Below are 18,908 nucleotides of genomic sequence, written 5' to 3' on the forward strand. Positions count from 1 at the left end.
CTTTCTCTCTCTTCCTCTCTCTCAAACAAATAAAATTTTAAAAATAAAGTTATTCTGTTTTAGGTAGGAGATATTAGAGAAACAAAGAATAGAAACAAGAAGCCCAAGTGGGAGGCTGTTGCAGTTGTCCAGGCAAGCTATAAAGTGTCGTGTTCTAGGGTGTCGTCAATGGAGATGGAGAATAGAGGACATAATCAAGATATATTTTAGAGGCTAAAAAATGAAGCTAATAAGCTGCTTATGAAGGTTGAGGGAGAAGGAAGGATCATGAATGACTATTGTTACTCTGACTTGAACGATTGGGTGGAGCCAATTACTAAGATGGGAACAACCAAAAGTAGAAAAGATGACGACATAAGCAATTCAAACTTTTGATTTTGAAGTACCTATGAGACATCCAAGTGAGATATCAGTTTGATAAGATAGATGAACTAGAGACAGACACAGACAAATGGGTAAGTAGATAAATAGATATTGACTGAAATTCAAGGAATAGCTGGATTTGGGATAGAAACTTAGCATTCAGCAGTATAATAGATGGAATTTAAAGTTATGGATATATATTTTAATACCTAGAAGAAAATATAACTAGAGGAGAAAAGAAGTTCCAAGACCGAGTCCTGAAAAACTTCAAGATTTAGATGTCAGGTAGAGGAGAAGTGCACTGAGAAGTAGACAGGGAGGAAAAGCATGAGATTGTGACGTCTTAGCAGCCAACAAGAGAGTTTCCACATAAAGAGAATGTCCACTGTGTGGAATGATTCTGGAGATCAAGTAAGATGAAGGCAGAAAAGCAACCTTTTGAGTGCGTCGCATAAAGGCCTTTGGTGTCCCACACAAGAGTATTTTCAATGCAATCAGGGTGCAGAAGTTAAGCTAAAGTTTTTAATTTAAAAAAAATGGTTGAAAGCTGAATTAATTGTACTTTCCTATCATGTCAGTATTATTTTGAGATTGTCTCTATCTTATCACTTCTTATTTTATAATATAGATAACGATTCTCCTTTCAGCCTCTAATGTCATATGGGCTAGATCCTCATCTCATAGATCCCTATGTCCCCTAAAGCTGACACATGATAGGTTTTCAATTTAAGTTTGTTTTATTAACAAATTGGGCAATGAATTAGTCTAATTAATTAATTAGTTAATAAATTAGCCCCCCTAAGGCACGCCTCCTGGGGAAAAATGGGAATTGAAGGGGTAATTAAATGAATTAGCTTATTTCATGTTATGGTTTTGTTTCCCTAGGCCAATACATTAGATAACCTAAAAGTAATGGATAAATTCCTAAAAACATACAACCTACCAAGACTGACTGATGAAGAAATAGAAAATCTGGACAGACCACTTATATGTAAAGATTGAATCAGTAATCAGAAACTTCTCAACCAATAAAAGCCAAGACCTGATGGTTTCACTGGGTGAATTACATTAAACATTTAAAGAAGAATTACAGCCAATTATTTTCAAACTCTTCCAAAAAAACTGAAGAGGAGGAAAGACTTTCAAACTCATTTTACAAGGCCCACATTACCCTAATACAAAAGCCAGACGAAAATACTACAAGAGGTCAATATCCTTGATTAACATAGAGGCAAAAATCTTGAACAAAGTACCAGCAAACCAAATTCAACAGCACATTCAAAAGATCATACATGTAGATCAAGTGGGACTTATCCATAATATGCTAGGATAGTTTAAAAATGTGATATACCACATTAACAGAATAGAGAGCCCAGAAATAAATCCATGCATTTATGGTCAATAGATCTTCAAGAAAGATGCCAAGAACACACAATGGGGAAAGGACAATCTTTTCAATAATTGGTGTTGAGAAAACTGGTTTTCCACAAGCAGAAGAATGAAATTGGACCTTTGTCTCACTCCTTACACAAAAATCAACTCAAAGTGGATTAAAGACTCAAATGTAAGACCTGAACCCATAATATTGTTACAAAAAAACATAAGGGAAAAGCTTCTTTGAAAAAAAAAAAAAGATTTTATTTATTTATTTAGTTGACAGAGAGAGAGAACGCTCACAAGCAGGGGGAGCAGCAGGCAGAGGGAGAGGGAGAAGCAGGCTCCCCACCAAGCAAGAAGCCTAAGCCTGATGCAGGGCTCCATGTGGGGCCTGATGCAGGGCTCTATCCCAGGACCCCGGGATCGTGACCTGAGCTGAAGGCAGACGCTTAATCAACTGAGCTACCCAGGTGCCCCTAGGGAAAACGCTTCTGCTGCTGCTGTTGCTTCTTCTTCTTTTGAAAAAAGCTTCTTAACATTGCTCTTGGCAATGATTTTTTTGTATATGACCCCAAAGGCACAAGCAAAAGAAAAAAAAATAGACAAATGGGATCGTATCAAACTAAAACACTTCTGCACAGCAGAGGAAATAATTAAATGAGAAAACCTATGGAATGGGAGAAAATATTTGCAAACCACATATCTGATAAGGTGTTAAAATCCAAAATATATAAGGAACTCAGCTCAATAGCAAGAAAACAAATAACCTGGTTTTAAAATGGGCAAAAGACCTGAATAGACATTTCTCAAAAGAAGACATACAAATGGCCAAAAGATATATTAAAAGATGTTCAGCATCACTTATCATCAGGGAAAAGCAAATCAATACCACAAATCAACACCGCCTCACATCTGTTAGAATGGCTTTCATCAAAAGACAAAAGATAACAAGTGTTGGGGAGGATGTGGAGAAAGGAAGACATTGTACACTGTGGGTAGGAATGTAAATTGGTGCAGTCACTATGGAAAATAGTATAGAGATTCCTCAAGAAATTAAAAACAAATACCATATGACCCATCAATCCCACTCCTGAGCATTTATCTAAAGGAAATAAAAACAAGATCTCAAAGAGATATTTGCACTCCCACATTCACTATTCACAGTAGTCAAAATCTAAAAACAACCCAAATGTCCAGTGATGGGTGAATGGGTAAAGAAGATGTGAGACACACATACTCATACACAGGGAAGGAGGGAGGGAAATATTATTCAGCCACAAGAAAGAAGGAAATCCTGCCATTTGCAATAACATGGATGAACATGAAAGACATTATACTATGTGAAATAAGCCAGACACATAAAGAAGAATATTGTATGATCTCACTTATATATGGAATCTAAGGGGAAAAAAAGTTGAAAAAAAAGTGAATTTATAGAAGCAGAGTAAAACAGAGGTTACCAGTGGCCACAGGGTGAAGAAATAGGAGGGATATTGGTCAAAGGGTACAAAGTTTTTGTTATGTAGTATGAACAAGACTAGAGATCTAATATACGGGTATGATGACTGTAGCTAATAATACTGTATTAAATACTGGAAATATGCTAAGAGTAGATTTCAGGTGCTCTCATCACACACAAAAAATAGTAACTATGTGAGGAGATGACATGTTGATTAGGTTGACTTTTAAGAAGTCATTTCACTATGTATACATATATCAAATCATCATTTTGTACACCTTAAATGTACATAATTTCTATTTTAAAAATATATTTTTAAAGATGTATTTATTTGAGAGAGAGAGCACAAGTGGGAGGGGCAGAGGGAGAGGGAGACAGAATCTCAAGCAGACCCCACATTGAGCGTGGAGCCCGATGAGGGGCCTAATCTCATGACCCTGAGATCATAACCTGAGCTGAAACCAAGAGTCAGACACAGCTGACTGCACCACCCAGGTGCCCCCATTTTAAAATTTTTTAAAAAATATTCAGCCCCAAAAGTCTGGTTCTCAGAGGACCCATCAGCAATGCCCTGTGCTTCTCTTTTGATTTGTCTCCTCTCTCTCATACCACAGAATTTTTACCTACCTGGATATCAGAAAAGTTCACTCTGACCCACAATATATTCCTCCAAATCTATCACTTTGAGCATAATTTCTGCCTACTGATCTCAGGGCTAAGGCCTCTGATGCCCAAATTCCAGATTCTTGCAACTCACAAGCCAGAAGTTTCTCTCCTGTTTGAGAACTATGCTGTAAAAACTCTCCCCGAGCTAATGAATAACCTTGAGCCCATGGAAGAAGGTCAAGAGTTCAAGGTAAGGGGGCGCCTGTGTGGCACAGCAGTTAAGTGTCTGCCTTCGGCTCAGGGCGTGACCCGGCGTTATGGGATCGAGCCCCACATCAGGCTCCTCTGCTATGAGCCTGCTTCTTCCTCTCCCACTCCCCCTGCTTGTGTTCCCTCTCTTGCTGGCTGTCTCTATCTCTGTCAAATAAATAAATAAAATCTTTAAAAAAAAAAAAAGTTCAAGGTAAGAAGAGGTAGGGAGACAAACATGTCAAATCAGTTAACACAGTCATTGAAATGGGATAATCTTATAGCTATCAGACTGTGTTCTTTATGTTTTCTAAGCATGATTTTTAAATTGCCACATTATTTTCTAATATAAATGTAGCACACATAATTTATTAATTGAAATAAACTACACTAAGTCTGCTTTTATGTTGTTAGGATGAACGAATCTCTAGTCACTAAATCACTGAAACCTCCAGAAGCAAATTGTTGGAGACCTGTCAAGTCCTTTCTGAGAATCTCCAGGGCTGCCTTAAGAAAGAGGTTTCCTCCTGGGGCTCCATTCAGCTGGAAGCATGGAGAGGGTCATGGAAAGGGCACAGGAATGGCCACCAGACTGACTTGGGTTTCAAGTCTCGCCACGCCATGTTCTAGTTGTGAGAAACTAAGCAAGTTACACAGTTTCTCAGAGCTTCTTTCTCACATGTTACCCAAAAAATGGGAGTAAAACCCCCTGCCTCTCAGGGTTATTTGAGAATCAATAGCATATTATGTGTAGTAGAACACAGCAAAGGCCCAGACTCGGGCTAAGTACTTAGTGAATGCTTGTCATCTGTCCTTGTCTTTCTTTTAAGCAGTCCCCAAAGCTCATAGAAAGGACTGAATCAGACCTTCCACAGAAGATACCCTATCTACAACCACATATGCACGACTATAGAAAAGGTACATTTTATGCTTGTTTGATGTCCTTAATTGCATCTTCTTCTAAACAGCATTTCTGCATCTACCCTGGCCTTCTGATCTGGCAGACCTTCACGGGGTTCCAGTTGGCTCTGACCCTAAAACAACTTCCTTTTGATTCTGAGAATCCATAACAAAAAAATATCTTTACGGAATATAACGGAGAGGCTGGCAGCAAAATGGAGAATCTAGCATAAGACTCAGCCTGCTGCAGTTACCCGTCAGCCACACTACAGAGCACGTCATGCATAATAAACAGCTGCTTTTTAGCTTGATGGAGCATGCAGAAAATATGAAATGATGGGCTGCAGCTACAGACCCGTCGCCAGGGAATGTGCGGGGGTGGGCCAAATGGTGGGTGCCATTGATAGCAATGCCAGAAATCAATTCTGACCAGCACACATTTCTTTATCAGGCAACCTCTGGGAGAAGACAAAGCAGAGAAGTCACCCAGGCCTGCAGGGAAGACGACCAGAGTCCAGACTGCACTCTTCTGTCAGCTGGTAGCACATCTACTTTCCTCCGCATGGGGAATGCTACCAAATCCACTGGTAACGTGAATAAAAATACATTATTTAGAAAGCTTATTTTTCATGTTAAATTAGCAAGGATATTTGAGGATTCGCTTCATGTCTCTACTCCATGCATATTCGTCCCCCATCTTTTTCCGAAACAGACTGAATTTCTCTTTGTGACATTATTTGTCTTGGGAGCATTTGTGACGGTGGAGAAATGGTCTGTTAGCAAGCCAGAAAGGGCAGATGATGTCAACCCCACAAGGCAGAAGAAAATGTGGGAGAGAATCAGAGTTCAAACTCCTCACTTTCTGAACACCACTGCATTTCCTGAAAGATGATCAAAACTGTATCCTCTATGGTCGTTTGAGAGTAGTAATCCCCACATTCCAGCCAGGAGAACACAACCTGTTAAGTACATGCGAATGGCTACTGCTGCTCTTAATATTATTTCAACTCTCTTTTTTTTTTTTTAAGAATACAATATTTCTGTGACTTCATTTTGTTCTCTTCCATGATGACTTTCTGATCCACAGGATGTCACAAAATAACCTGCTGCTGAAATCATCAAATGACAGAGTGTGTGCCTCAGACTATGTCCAGCCAAATTAAAGTGGACCATTTTATAACAAAAAAATAAATAAACCTTCTCCGATGACCTAGGGATTTCCCATCTTACAATTCTTTATGTTCGGTATTTCAGGTCAATTCTTGTTTCCCTGCGCAATCCAAGTAATTGGCACAGTTTCCCATTTTATTTTGCCAGTATTCACACAAATTAGGCATGACATTTTACAATAATCCACCATGGCCAGTTAAGGCTGGCTCTACACACAGTGACTCTATTTTCTGAACTCAAACTGGGACACGTGGCATGCCAGTGAAACAGATTGCTTTCCATCCAGTCTGTACCCCTGAGTCAGGCTCTCTTCCATCAAATGAGTCCTCAAAACTGCCACTGGGATTATCTTCCTAAAATTGAAAATCTTACCAAGTTACTCCCATGCTTTAAACCTTTTGACATCGTCCTCTTTTCCTATAGGATGAAATCTAAACTTGTTGGTGGAGCAAGCCAAGCTCCAAATAGCCTGGTGCAAACCATCTCTTTCACCATTCCACCTCATGAAACCTCCCATCCAGCCATTCTGCACGTCTTGGCCCTTCCTAGATTCTATATCTTTGCACCTGTTAGTCTTTCTGTGGAAATACTGTTCCCCACGACACACACACACACACCTACTTACCCTTCAAGGCAAACTCAAATGTCCCCTCTGAATATCTTTCCCAGACTCTCCCATGCAGTCAGGTGTTTCTAAACAACTTATTTGTGCCTCTACCAAAACATTCACCACATTTTATATCACTTTATCTATTTACATATTTAGGTCCTTTCCTAAGCCAAAGCCTACCATAATTTTAAATAAAGTGCATCGAGGGATAACTCCAAATTATAACTGTCTGGTGATTGCTGGAGTCTGTTTTTATCTAGCACTAGATGTGTTCTACTGCGGTCAAGACTACCACTTGGGGGGGATGTTGTAAAGATGGTACCAGCACTGAATGGGTAAGGGGACAGTAACCTTTAATAACTCTTTAATTACTTTAATAACTCTTCCGAGCCCAAGATGATAAGTGTACAGGAATAGAAATAATCAGTGTCAAAACCATCCAGTCATTTAATCAATAACCAGCGCTTGTAAAACCAGGGTTTCCATCAAGTCTCACTGTGTAGAAAGGCAGTGTATTTACAGCTCATTCATTAGGCTGAAACTCCACATTAGACATAGCTTGAGTTTAATAGGTGTGTCTGATCTCTCTCTCGAAAGCTAATTACGAAGACTATCATTCCCATTTTTGTTGGTAATTAGAGAAGTTTAAAAGGTGAATATGTTAGGGGAAGTGTGAGAAGTTAGGGTTAATTTGGATAGTGCTAATTCCAAAGAGGGCACAATGATAACAAAAAGGCTTTCTTTCCCTTCCACAGAAGTTCTCTTTGAACACAAATATTAACTCTAGGCGAAATGTTTTGGCTCAAATATTTAAACTCCTGCTGACCATCAGAGTCAATGGCGGACTGATGTCATGCCAAAGGACATGCAGTGGGAGCCTTTGACTCTGAGTTTCTGGAGCTAATTAGACAGAACAATTACACCATGCCACATCCAGTTTTGGAGTCTGTATGTCAACTCCGAAATATGATAACAATTATGGACAGTGTCACATCTTTGGACCTGATCGGAGACAAAGAATAAACCTCTTTGAAAAGAATTCCTGAAGAACAGAAGGGGGTTCAGCCTGACTTGGCTCTTCACAGACATCTAAAGGAATAGATAAAGGGTTACTGTGCCTTCAACAAGAAAATCTTTCTCATTTCTCAATTTTTATCCACTTGATTTGCAAGTAATTTTTTTCCCTCTCCTCTTGACAGTAAAACAATAAAAACATAAGCCTCTTGTATTCAGTTTCTAGTATAATGCAATACAGCGCCAGCATCTGTCCCCAGAGCCCAGGACCCTGCACCAGGCTTGGGAGCTCCACCGGTGCTCGCTCCAGTGTCCACGCGCGCTGGAACTTAGGAAAGGCACTGTCAGCTGACATAGGCTGTTCTCAGCCTTGCCCAGGGTCCGAGGCCACTTCTGTCCTCAGTGCCCTCCTCACACATTGGGGATACTGATCTATTTGGTTCTAAGCCCCAGTTTCCCACGAGCTTCAGTGACTTGGACTAGAATCCTGCCCCGCCTCTCCCTCCTCAGGAACCTGCATACCATCAGTTTGTCCGGCAGGGAAGTTAACAGAGTTTTTCCAGGAGCAATCACCTAAACCAAGCCTCTGTCATCAAAAAAGCATAGCCAAAAGGAAATCAGAAAATAAGTTTCTGGGAGAAGGGAGGTATCAGAGAACATTGATCACAGCATCTGATGAAAATTTCTCATCATCTCCAGACAGTCAAAATTATCAAAATAATGGGCCCATGACAAGGTTGCTGATTCTTTTATCAGTACATTTGAAGAAAATAATAGGTCTTGGTCCTAAGGTGTTCATTCAGCTATGGAATTCATTTCACCAGAAGCTTCACAGTTTGTGTTTTCTAACTGCCTCTTTCCAGAATCATCGAAAGTCATTTATTTAGTGCTGATATGTGAACCAGATAAAAGTGGTTCTGAGATAAATATTACTCAGGCCAATTTACTTTAATGTCAAGTATGTTAATAATAATAGCTTTTCAAAAGTGTAAACATGGAGAGCCCCAGGAGCAAGTTTAGGCAATCTTTTATCAAATAAATAACCATGTCCTTTGGCCCACTTTTCTGCAGAAACAATGGAAACCCAAGCCACACATCCAGAGAACACAGCAGAGGCCACAGTCAGACCCAGGCTGTTTCACTGCTTTCTCACAATTACGGTTCCGCTTGCCTTAATCCCAGCAATGAAAAGCCAAAATAAAACCTCAAAATCAAATATTAAAATCCAACATTATTTATAGCTGCCCAATTTCTTAACACGGCTCTATTAGATTTGATCCAGGTCTGTGTGACTAGGAAAATTAAGCATAAAGCATGATATTCAATCTACTTCTCGAGTATCTGGGGTGCTTTCCAGCAATTCAACATGTGTGCACTTTCTCTTTGGTGATGGAAAAAAAAAAAAAAAAAACGAAGATAGATGGCATCACCTGAAAAGCAAAAGAAGTGAGGGCCTCTAAGCCCGTGGAGGCAGTTTAATCACCTGCAAGCAGTTTATCATTCAACATAATAACACAGGGCCCTAAAAAGCCTGCTCTGACACTCTCATTTGTCCTGTGATAGAGTGCTCACTGCATGGGAATTTAATATCCCCAATGCAATCAAACTTTGCAGTGCACAAAATGTGCCCATCATCTATAAGCTGGAAGTCACAGTACAACCCACTTCGGTGACCAGGGAAGGGTCAGAGTCTGTTTCCCACGGGGAGGTCTTAACCCCACTTTACACTTGAGACTCATCTCTGGATGCCTAGGCCCCACCTCGGAATGCATGACGCCAGGACTTGGGCTTGTTTTTTTTTTTTTCCAAAGCTACATCGATGATTCCCTCACAGAGCTGCATCAAGAATCACAGGGATATGGTGCTGACCTTCTAGCACCATGGCTGGTGCATTGTTTTGAAATTCTGCCCAAGGGTTGGTGAACACTTCTTCAAGAAAACAAAGCTGGCCTCATTTGAGGAGGTTTTCACTGTAGGTGGGCAGCCCCTCGGAAGTTCTCTATTGGGGTATAAATCTGCCTGTCATAGAAACAAGCAAATCTGCTACCTGTTTTGCTCCTGAGTAGCCTGGGACAAAATTTCTTGTTCCAGGCAAAGTAGGTGCTATTATCGTCATTTTACAAATAAAGAAATGGAAAATCTAAGCAGTAGAATGATTTACCCAATTTCAGACTACTGGCTTAAAACTTGGCTGGCTCAAAGCAAGATTAAGATGTTCTATTTCTAAGCATGTTTTTAATGTTTTAAAATGCATTTCCTATTGTGTTATCTTTACATATGAATAAAACTTCAGGGTCAGGAAAACAGGATGTCCTCTTTAAAAAAATAAAAAGTAGTTTATTTTAGAGCAGTGGTTCTCAGAGTGTAGTCCCTGAATGAGCAGCGTGAGAATCACTTGGGAATTTGTTAGAAATGCAAATTCTCAGTCCTTGCCCTAGACCTTGAGAATCAGAACCTCTGGGAGTAAGGTCAGCCCTCCAGGCAATTCTGAAAGTTTAAGAACTGCTCTTTTAGACAAAAGCCAAACTGTAAATCCCTTCCCCCAGATCTTGTTGAAATAGAACCCCATAAAAATATTTTTTATAAACTCAGAGGTAAAGCCAGAGAGACGCTTAGTAGTTTTCAGAGAAGTAAGCCAGTTTGATTAGCAGAGGTGGGGTCTTTTTTGGATAGAAAATAATCATCGGGCAGTTATGGGAAATCATCCCCAAATCACATTTCTTTTTCTCTTGAAGAGAGAAGGCATTTAAGTAAAAGTTAGGGGAGGCAAGCAGAAACAGTTTAAAGAAAATACATTGAATTAAAAAAAAGATGATTCTCTGGCAAGGAAGGTATTATGGTTTAATTAGGTCCTCAAACTAGCAGAATATATGAAAGAAAGACCCTATGGAGAGAGATGGGCAGGTTTACCAAACCCGTATCCCTTTCCACTTGGGGACATAGTCAAACTCCATTCCCTAACCTCCCTGGCAATAAAGTGTGGTCCCAGGACTGAGCTCTGACCACGGAATGTGAGTAGAAAGGGTGAACACTACTTCTACACTACTTCTGCCCAGCCCATGCAAAAAATCTCCTTCATAAGACCCTCTGTTCTCTCCTCTCCCACTGACTGGCTGGAAGCAAAGTTTCAACAGAGGCCCCCACAGGTCTAACTGTGGAGCCACTATTTGGAGGGGTTCTGAGCTCATTGATCACTCTAGAGAAGGCTGCCCAACCCCCCACTTGCACAGAAATACTACGTGAATGAGACTTCAATTCCACTGGGCCAAGCCAATGAAGTGTGGGGGTCGTTACAGACAGCACCTACCATGTGCCATTTAAGGCTTTACTACAGTAATTAAAATAAATGAATATTTAGCCAAAGCAGCAACATTTCATGCCACATTCTGAAGCCTACACATTAAAATGGTTATAGATTGGGAGCTGTGGAATTCCTAAAGATCAAAGTAAACAGGGCTCTAGAAGTATCAGTCACACACCCCTGCAGCTGGTTCTCTCTGTGAGCCCTCCGCAGTGACACAAGATCCCACTGTTCCTGTTTCCTAGATTGTCCCTTACGGAATTTACCATCATGTCCACACAATGCTTAGAAGGTTGAAAGGTGATCCATGTAGGGCTAATATTTTAAGTCTATCACCAATAATTGACCACAAACTTCATGATGGATATGTTTTCAGAAATCTTCCATTCTCTCCTAATCTCACTCTTTGTTATGACTGCCCCCATTTTCCCATAATGCCCTATACCTATCTTCCTTGAAGATTTCACAACTCTTGCTCAATATTCATTCACTGATTAAAAAATTATTGATTAAAGCCTACCATGGGCCAAAGCTATTAGTTGCTGTGGGGACAAAAGTGAACATAAAAAGTTTACATGATATTGCAGGAAATAGACAAGTCATTTTTTTACTCTCTTCACTGCCTCTAACATGCACGAATCTTCTCTGGCTATTCCTTCTCTCTGGCACTTCCTTCTCTCTGCTTTGCATGGTCATCCTTCTCCATCCAATAATTAAGTGATACTAAATGATGGAACTTCTTCAAGTCTCTGTCTTAGCCTTTCTCTCTTTCCAGTTTCTATATTCAGGCTATTATAGCCACATCAATGTCTTCAATTTCCACCTACTCACACATGACTCACAAATTTGTGAGTATTTCTCAGGCACACATCTTTCTTTGATGTTCCAGATTCATATAACCAATTATTTACTAACTGTCCCTACTTGATGATCTCAAAGGCACTTCAAGCACAACATACCACAAAATTGAATCCATTGTCTCCAGCCCCACCTCCATAGTTGTCTTGCAGTGTGACCATTATCAGTGAATCACACAAGCTTCCATTCTGGTAAATGAAGCAGAAATCTCAGGATCATCCTTGATACTTCCTTCTCCCTCACCCCGGTATCTACTCCAAAACCACATCTTGTTGTTTTGACTTCTGAAACATCTCCTGAATCTGTCTACCGTACTCTATCTCCTTACAGTGTCCTAATCCAAACTACCTACATTTCTTCCTTGAAGGTGGCATTACTTTTCCCATTTAAACCACCACTGGTCCATTCTCTACAATGCAGACTGAACTCTTTCAAATTGCAAATCTGATCACATCATTCCACTACTGCTTAAAACTCATCAGAGGCTCTCCATCAATGTTAGGCTAATGATCCAAATGTTTAACATTGCCCACAGGATCCTCCCTTGGCCTGGATCCCACCTGCCTGCCCAGCCTCATCTCAAAGCCATTCCTTCACTTTCCCTCTGCAAGTCAACCACACTGGCTTTTTTCTTGAATAGGCATGTTCCTCTAACCTTGGAATTTGGAACACACACTTTCTTTTGTCTTAATCTCCCTACCCATCTCAGCCCTTTTTCACATCTTCTTTTACATTTTATCTCACCCTGTTGCTCTTTCTCAGAGATCTAGTGTGACCACCATTTTGTGGTTAATTGCCTCATTCCTAAGTGCCCCTAGAACCTCTCCATCTCCACATTTATCATAGTTGAATATTTGCTTGGAATTGTAGGATTCTTTCATTACTGTCTATTGCCTTCACTAAACTATACGTAGCCCCATGAAATCAGGAACTACAAATACTTTTGTCCCACCATTGTATTCTTTTTTTTTTAAAAGATTTTATTTATTTATTCGACAGGATAGAGACAGCCAGCGAGAGAGGGAGGGAACACAAGCAGGGGGAGTGGGAGAGGAAGAAGCAGGCTCATAGCAGAGGAGCCCGATGTGGGGCTCGATCCCATAACGCCGGGATCACGCCCTGAGCCGAAGGCAGACGCTTAACCGCTGTGCCACCCAGGCGCCCCCCACCATTGTATTCTAAGTCTCTCTCTCATTGAACAAATAGTCATGTGTCGGGAAATATTCTAGCTACTGAGGACACAGTAACAACAAGACAGAGAAGTTTCCTTCTGCTGTGGTAACTTACAGTATAATGAAAGGAGACAGACAATGACAATTTCTTAGACAATAAGTGTGATGCCGAGAATTAAAATAGGATGACATGATAGAACGTGACTAGATGTTTACCTCAGATTGAAAAAGGATGTTTTTGGAGTGGTGAAATCAAAAAGTTCAATTAAGATTTGAATGACACGATGAAACCAGTCATGTGAAGATCAAAAGAATATCCTAGGCAGAGGGAACAACTACAACGGCCCTAAGATGGCAGCCAACACCTGGCATGATGCCAGGCCCATTATAAATGTTCAATAAATATTAATTGGACTTTGTTACAGTAAATGGGCAGATAAGCAAGACCCACTGAGAGGCCATTCACCCAGGCTTCTCTTCTTCAGGCTGGAAGAGGTGGAGGTGACAAAGGAGAAAGGGGCAGGTGACATGAATGGTTTCTGCTGTAGCTGCTATTGACTGATAGATCCTCACACAGATTTCCAAGGAAGTGAGGTGTGACACATTGATTTTTGTAATTTCTATTGTGAGACAGGGATGACGGGTCTCATTGACAAGAGTTATTCAGTAACTTGCACACAGTAAGACTCTGGGCAGGCTGAGGGAAAAGCTGCATCTGCTGTAACTGTTACTATTTTGCTCAAATTATAGCTGACTCCAAGTATTGCTTTAAAGTAGGCATGCTTTAGTTAAAATGATATTCTTGATTTAAGGTTCTCCTTTCAAAGCTAAGCTAAGTGTGTAAACAAATTCATAATATCTAGGTGATACTTTGAATATAAAATATAATTTTCAAGTCTAGAATCATCTCATATCTTCTTCCCAGCCCTTGGGTACTCTTCCAAATTGCAGTTGTCCTCGGTTATTTTTCTCCTCCTCTAACTCTGGGGTAACAATAAAACTTTACACATTGACTGATGACTAAGACATGCTCTTCCCCAGGCAGAAAATAGGATCAAAGCAAAGTATGCTACTCAAGTCATCAGCCTTTTTCAAAAGCAAATGTTTCTTCACAGGATGAACTAAAATATTTAAGGTTTAGAAAATATGGCCTGGAAAGTCCTTTAATGTTGTTTAATTACATAAATAAATTGTTCTGTTGAATAGGCGTTTTAAGACAACTGGTTTTCATATTTTTAAAAAATGACTCTGTGTGTGTGTGATATGAAAAGGAGGAAGAACTTTGGAAACTTTCTAATGTTTTATTTAAATAAAAGATCGTGTGTGCCTTTCCTTTTGAAAACCAACTTTTGATGACAGAACTTGACTATGCTTGTTACTCCAGATCATTATCATCAATGAACTATTAATCAACCTTATGTTAACGAAATCAGCCTATTAAATGGCACTTCTTTTGGGAAAGTTACTTATTCTCCCTGAGCCTCAGCATCCTAATCTGCAAATTGTAATCATATTACCTCCCTCACATTTAGATAATGCCAACAGCATCTAATACATCACCTACGTGGGCAAGGTATAAAGGTAAAGATAATAATTTTTATTAGCATGATGTCTTCTTTGGACAAAGGAGAATAAGATTTAGCAACTCGAAGAAAGGCAGTAGGGAACACATTGAGACGAAATACATAACCAGCAGCCTACTGACATGACCAGTCAGTTGTTTTCTGGGAATGCAACCTAACAAGTCGTTCTCCATTCTAGCTGATCATCAGAATCACCTGGGGAGTATTTTTTCAAGTACAAATTCCCAAAGGAATCTGATAGTCAGATTTGAGAGCTGAGCTGGAGAATATATTGTAGCAACTAATACTCTAGAACATTTTTCACACATTACCTCTTGCAAAGCTCATGACAACTCTTAACTATATTGAAAGGGGAAGGGAATTTGGAGTTAAAAGGACTGGACTTGTGGTTCCCACTGTGTCACTTTTTAGTTGCACAAGGTACTTCATGTCTGTGATTCTCACTTCCTTTACTTACAAAATGGAAATAAGGTGTAGTTATATCTGCCCTACATGCCTGCTAAGCCTTTTGTAAATGCCTATGCAACGGCAAATATAAGGTATAATTATCAAAAATGATAAATTATGTCCTTGTTTAGAGGAGTTATGTGTCCTGAGTGTCCTTATTAAACAGTAAAGCTAAATAAAAACATGGGCATCTGAAGGAACAACATGTATGAATGTGTGTGTGTGTGTGTGTGTGTGTGTGTGTGTGTGACACTATTAGAGGTAAGCTGGACCAAATAAGACTTTACATAGCATCACATAATAGCGTTCATTTTTCTCTCTCAAGATTTCTAGTTGTTTGAATGAATTCAGATTGAGTGTTAAAATATCTGTGTTTGTTTTGTTTTTTAAGATTTTATTTTTAAGTAATCTCTACACCCAACGTGGGGTTCAAACTCACAATCTCAAGATCAAGAGTCAAAGTTTCCGACTGAGCCAGCCAGGCACCCCAAACTATCTCAGTTTTAAATCAGAACTCTGGAAGAAAATTCATCTTCAAGAATAAGAGATACTATCTCTATATTAAATTATTTGGGGAAAAAAACAAATAAATTATTTGGGGAAACTACTGCCATTCTTTAACTTTTTATGTTGTATTATGAACTATTCTAAGAGAGCTTATAATAAGAAATCATTATGGGATTCTCACCCTCCTCTATAAAATAACTTTAATTTTTGGTTGGTTTTATTTTAATAGTTTCCATTCTTCTAAATCACCACCTAAATTAGATTTTGTAGTAAATGGGAGCACTTACAAAAGAAAAGAATAAAATTAAAAAGTCATATGGTTTTTAATGCATATGCTACAGAAACTAATTTTTTCCTATGGATAGACAATCAACTTTCACTTATGAGCCTAGATTATGGGTTATAAGACAATTGCAATGGTTATGTGAAATGAGCATATAACTCTAATGCCAGCTTTAAGAACGATGTATATTACTCTTCACCTAGAGAACTGAATACTTAAGGCCCCAAAGTAAAATGTCCTCCTATTATTTTTTTTAACTGTGGACATTAAAAATTAGAGAACAGTTGGAAAGAACAAGGACATAAAAAGGACATGCTCTCTGAGACTACAAGTCATCCACACAGAATGAATAAGATCCATTGGCACCTAGAAAACATCCCAGAAGCAATTAGGAGACAGTCCATTGAAAAGGTAGTCACCGTAAAATTGGATGTTGACATTGTAAGGATGTTTGGAAGGTACCGCGGTGAGGTAGAAAACTGAAATAGGAGTTGGGTTTTGGGCCAATGCAGGGACTATATAGAAAGGAGAGTCGGGAGAGAATATTTTGGACATGTGTTTCAGGCATGTCCAATGGAAGAGATAATCTGTTGGTTTTTTTTTTAAGTCCAAATTACGGGACCAAAAAAAAATTCTAGACAAAACAAAGGGACTTTATCAAGCTAATATGTCAATCAAAGTGACTTCTAAAGAATATCCATTTCCTTTGCTCTACATCTGAATTCCTCAAGCTTCTATTTCCTTATACCATTTGGTTCCTAAGTGAATCCAGCCACACAGAAACCTCAACTACAACAGGCCAAAATATTTCCTGTTGTAAATCAATATAAACTTTCTGAATTACAAAAAGGTCTCTTGAGAGTTTGGTTAATATCAATAAATTGCTCAGAGATTGATGAAACAGAGGATGAAGAGTATCATAGAAGTAACTGTGACAAAATGCAGTTATCAAGAAGCACCGTCTCTCTGCCTCAAATGCACACTAATATAAGCACACACACAAATACATGAAAAGAAAGCCCTCAAATCTGGGAAACTTTCAATCTCAGGAAATATACCCTCAAAATTAAGATTGCCAGACTTAGCAAATAAAAATACAGGATGCCCAGTTGAATTTGAATTTCAAATAAGCAACAGGAAAAGATTAGTATAAATAGGTCCCATGCAATATTTGGGACATACATGTATTAAAAAATTATTTTTTGCTTATCTGAAGTTCAATTTTACCTGGGCCTCCTTCATTTTATCTGCCAATCATCCATAGAGGTCTATGTACTTAAGTTTCAAAAACACACTAAAAAATAAGTGCTATCACTTTAGACTATCAACCAGCACAATAATCATAAACCAATCACTAATTGCATTACTGGAATCATATGATGGCCCTCTGATAGGAGGTAAATATCCAGATGATCCTGAGTATGAATATTTAATTATTGTAGCTTTCATTAAATGCAAACACAAAATTTTAAAATTCTCATTCTGAAGCCAGAGAATATGTCCTCACATCCACCAAGGGGATCCTTGTACCACAGTGTATTGGTCAGGTTTCTCCAGAGAAACAGAACCAACAGAGGAAAGATATTTCTTTTAATTAATCAGTTCATGTGATTGTGGAGGGTTGGCAAGTCCAAAGTCTGTAGGATAGACCAGCAGGCTAGAGACCCAGGGAAGAGGTGCAGATCAAGTCCAAAATCTGTCTGCTACCAGAATTCCCTCTTCTTCTAGTGATGTCAATGTTTTTCTATCAAGGCCTTCAGCTGCTTGAATGAGGACTGCCAACATTATGGAAGGTAATTTGCTTTACTCAAAGTCTAATGATTTAAATATTAATCTTATCTAAAAGAATGCCTTCACAGAAACGTTTAGAAATTGTTTTGCTGAATATCTCAGTATTGTTACCCAGCCAAGTTGATACATAAAATTAACCATCACACTCAGTGTGCCCTACATCATACTGTAAAACACTACATACTATATTTGCCACCAGAATCAGTGACCTTAATCACCTGGCTTCTCTCCTGATGCCCCAGCCTGTATACTTATTTTCAATCCTCAGTGTGTCTAAGTATTACCTGAGAAGTTTGTTTAAAATGAGATACCTGAGCCCTACCTCCAACATTCTGATATATTAAGTTTGGAGTGGGATCCACAAACGTGAATTTTTAATAAGCACCCAGGAGATTATGATGCAGGAAGTTTGGGGACCACTCTTTGAAAATATTGCCATATTGAGAATAACTCTTCACAACACATGGTGTAGGATTTTGGTTAGAGTAACGTATATGGCAGAGACCTACAAATCACAATTGAGTCAATAAAATTTCATGTTCTTCACATCTGTATCTGTGGGATCTATAGCTCTCTATTCAATTGAGCATTCCATGTGCAATAAAATTCAATGAGAAGGCCAGTAGGGAGCCCCATGACTTCATCTTCTGTACTAACCCCAATCCTGTAATAGTCCAGCCTAAATGGGACAACTCCAAATTAAAAATATCCTGTAGGTCTACTCCGAGGGGAAGGGACTCAAATTATTCTTAAGGACTATATAAAGATCTTGAGTGGTAGGAGTCATTGACTAAAACAACAAATCAGGGAAGGCATATAATCTTTTTTTACAAATATCAAACTACAGAATTCAGGCATATTTCTATATGGTCACTCTACTCTTAAACAATATTTCATCTGCCTCATCTTTGTAATATTAATGAATTGAATTTCAGACAAAAATGTAAATTCCCCAGTGTTAAAATTTTACAGCAAATGAAATTTTATGAGAGAATTAGCAAGCATAACCAACTACTGAATTTTAGAAGGTAAATATTAAATTTAATACACTGGATTGAAAGTCATCCTTTCACTAGAAGCAGTGTTTAAAAATGAGAATTAAGGGTAAATGCATGTACCAGCTAATAATGATGGCGATCACATAGATGGTGATCCTGAAATCCTAAACTATTGCAATTACCCTAAAAGTTCAGCAGAGTTGTAACCCACTGTAAATTC

Source organism: Ursus arctos, unplaced genomic scaffold (genome assembly GCF_023065955.2).
Source record: "Ursus arctos isolate Adak ecotype North America unplaced genomic scaffold, UrsArc2.0 scaffold_12, whole genome shotgun sequence".
Lineage (NCBI taxonomy): Eukaryota > Metazoa > Chordata > Mammalia > Carnivora > Ursidae > Ursus > Ursus arctos.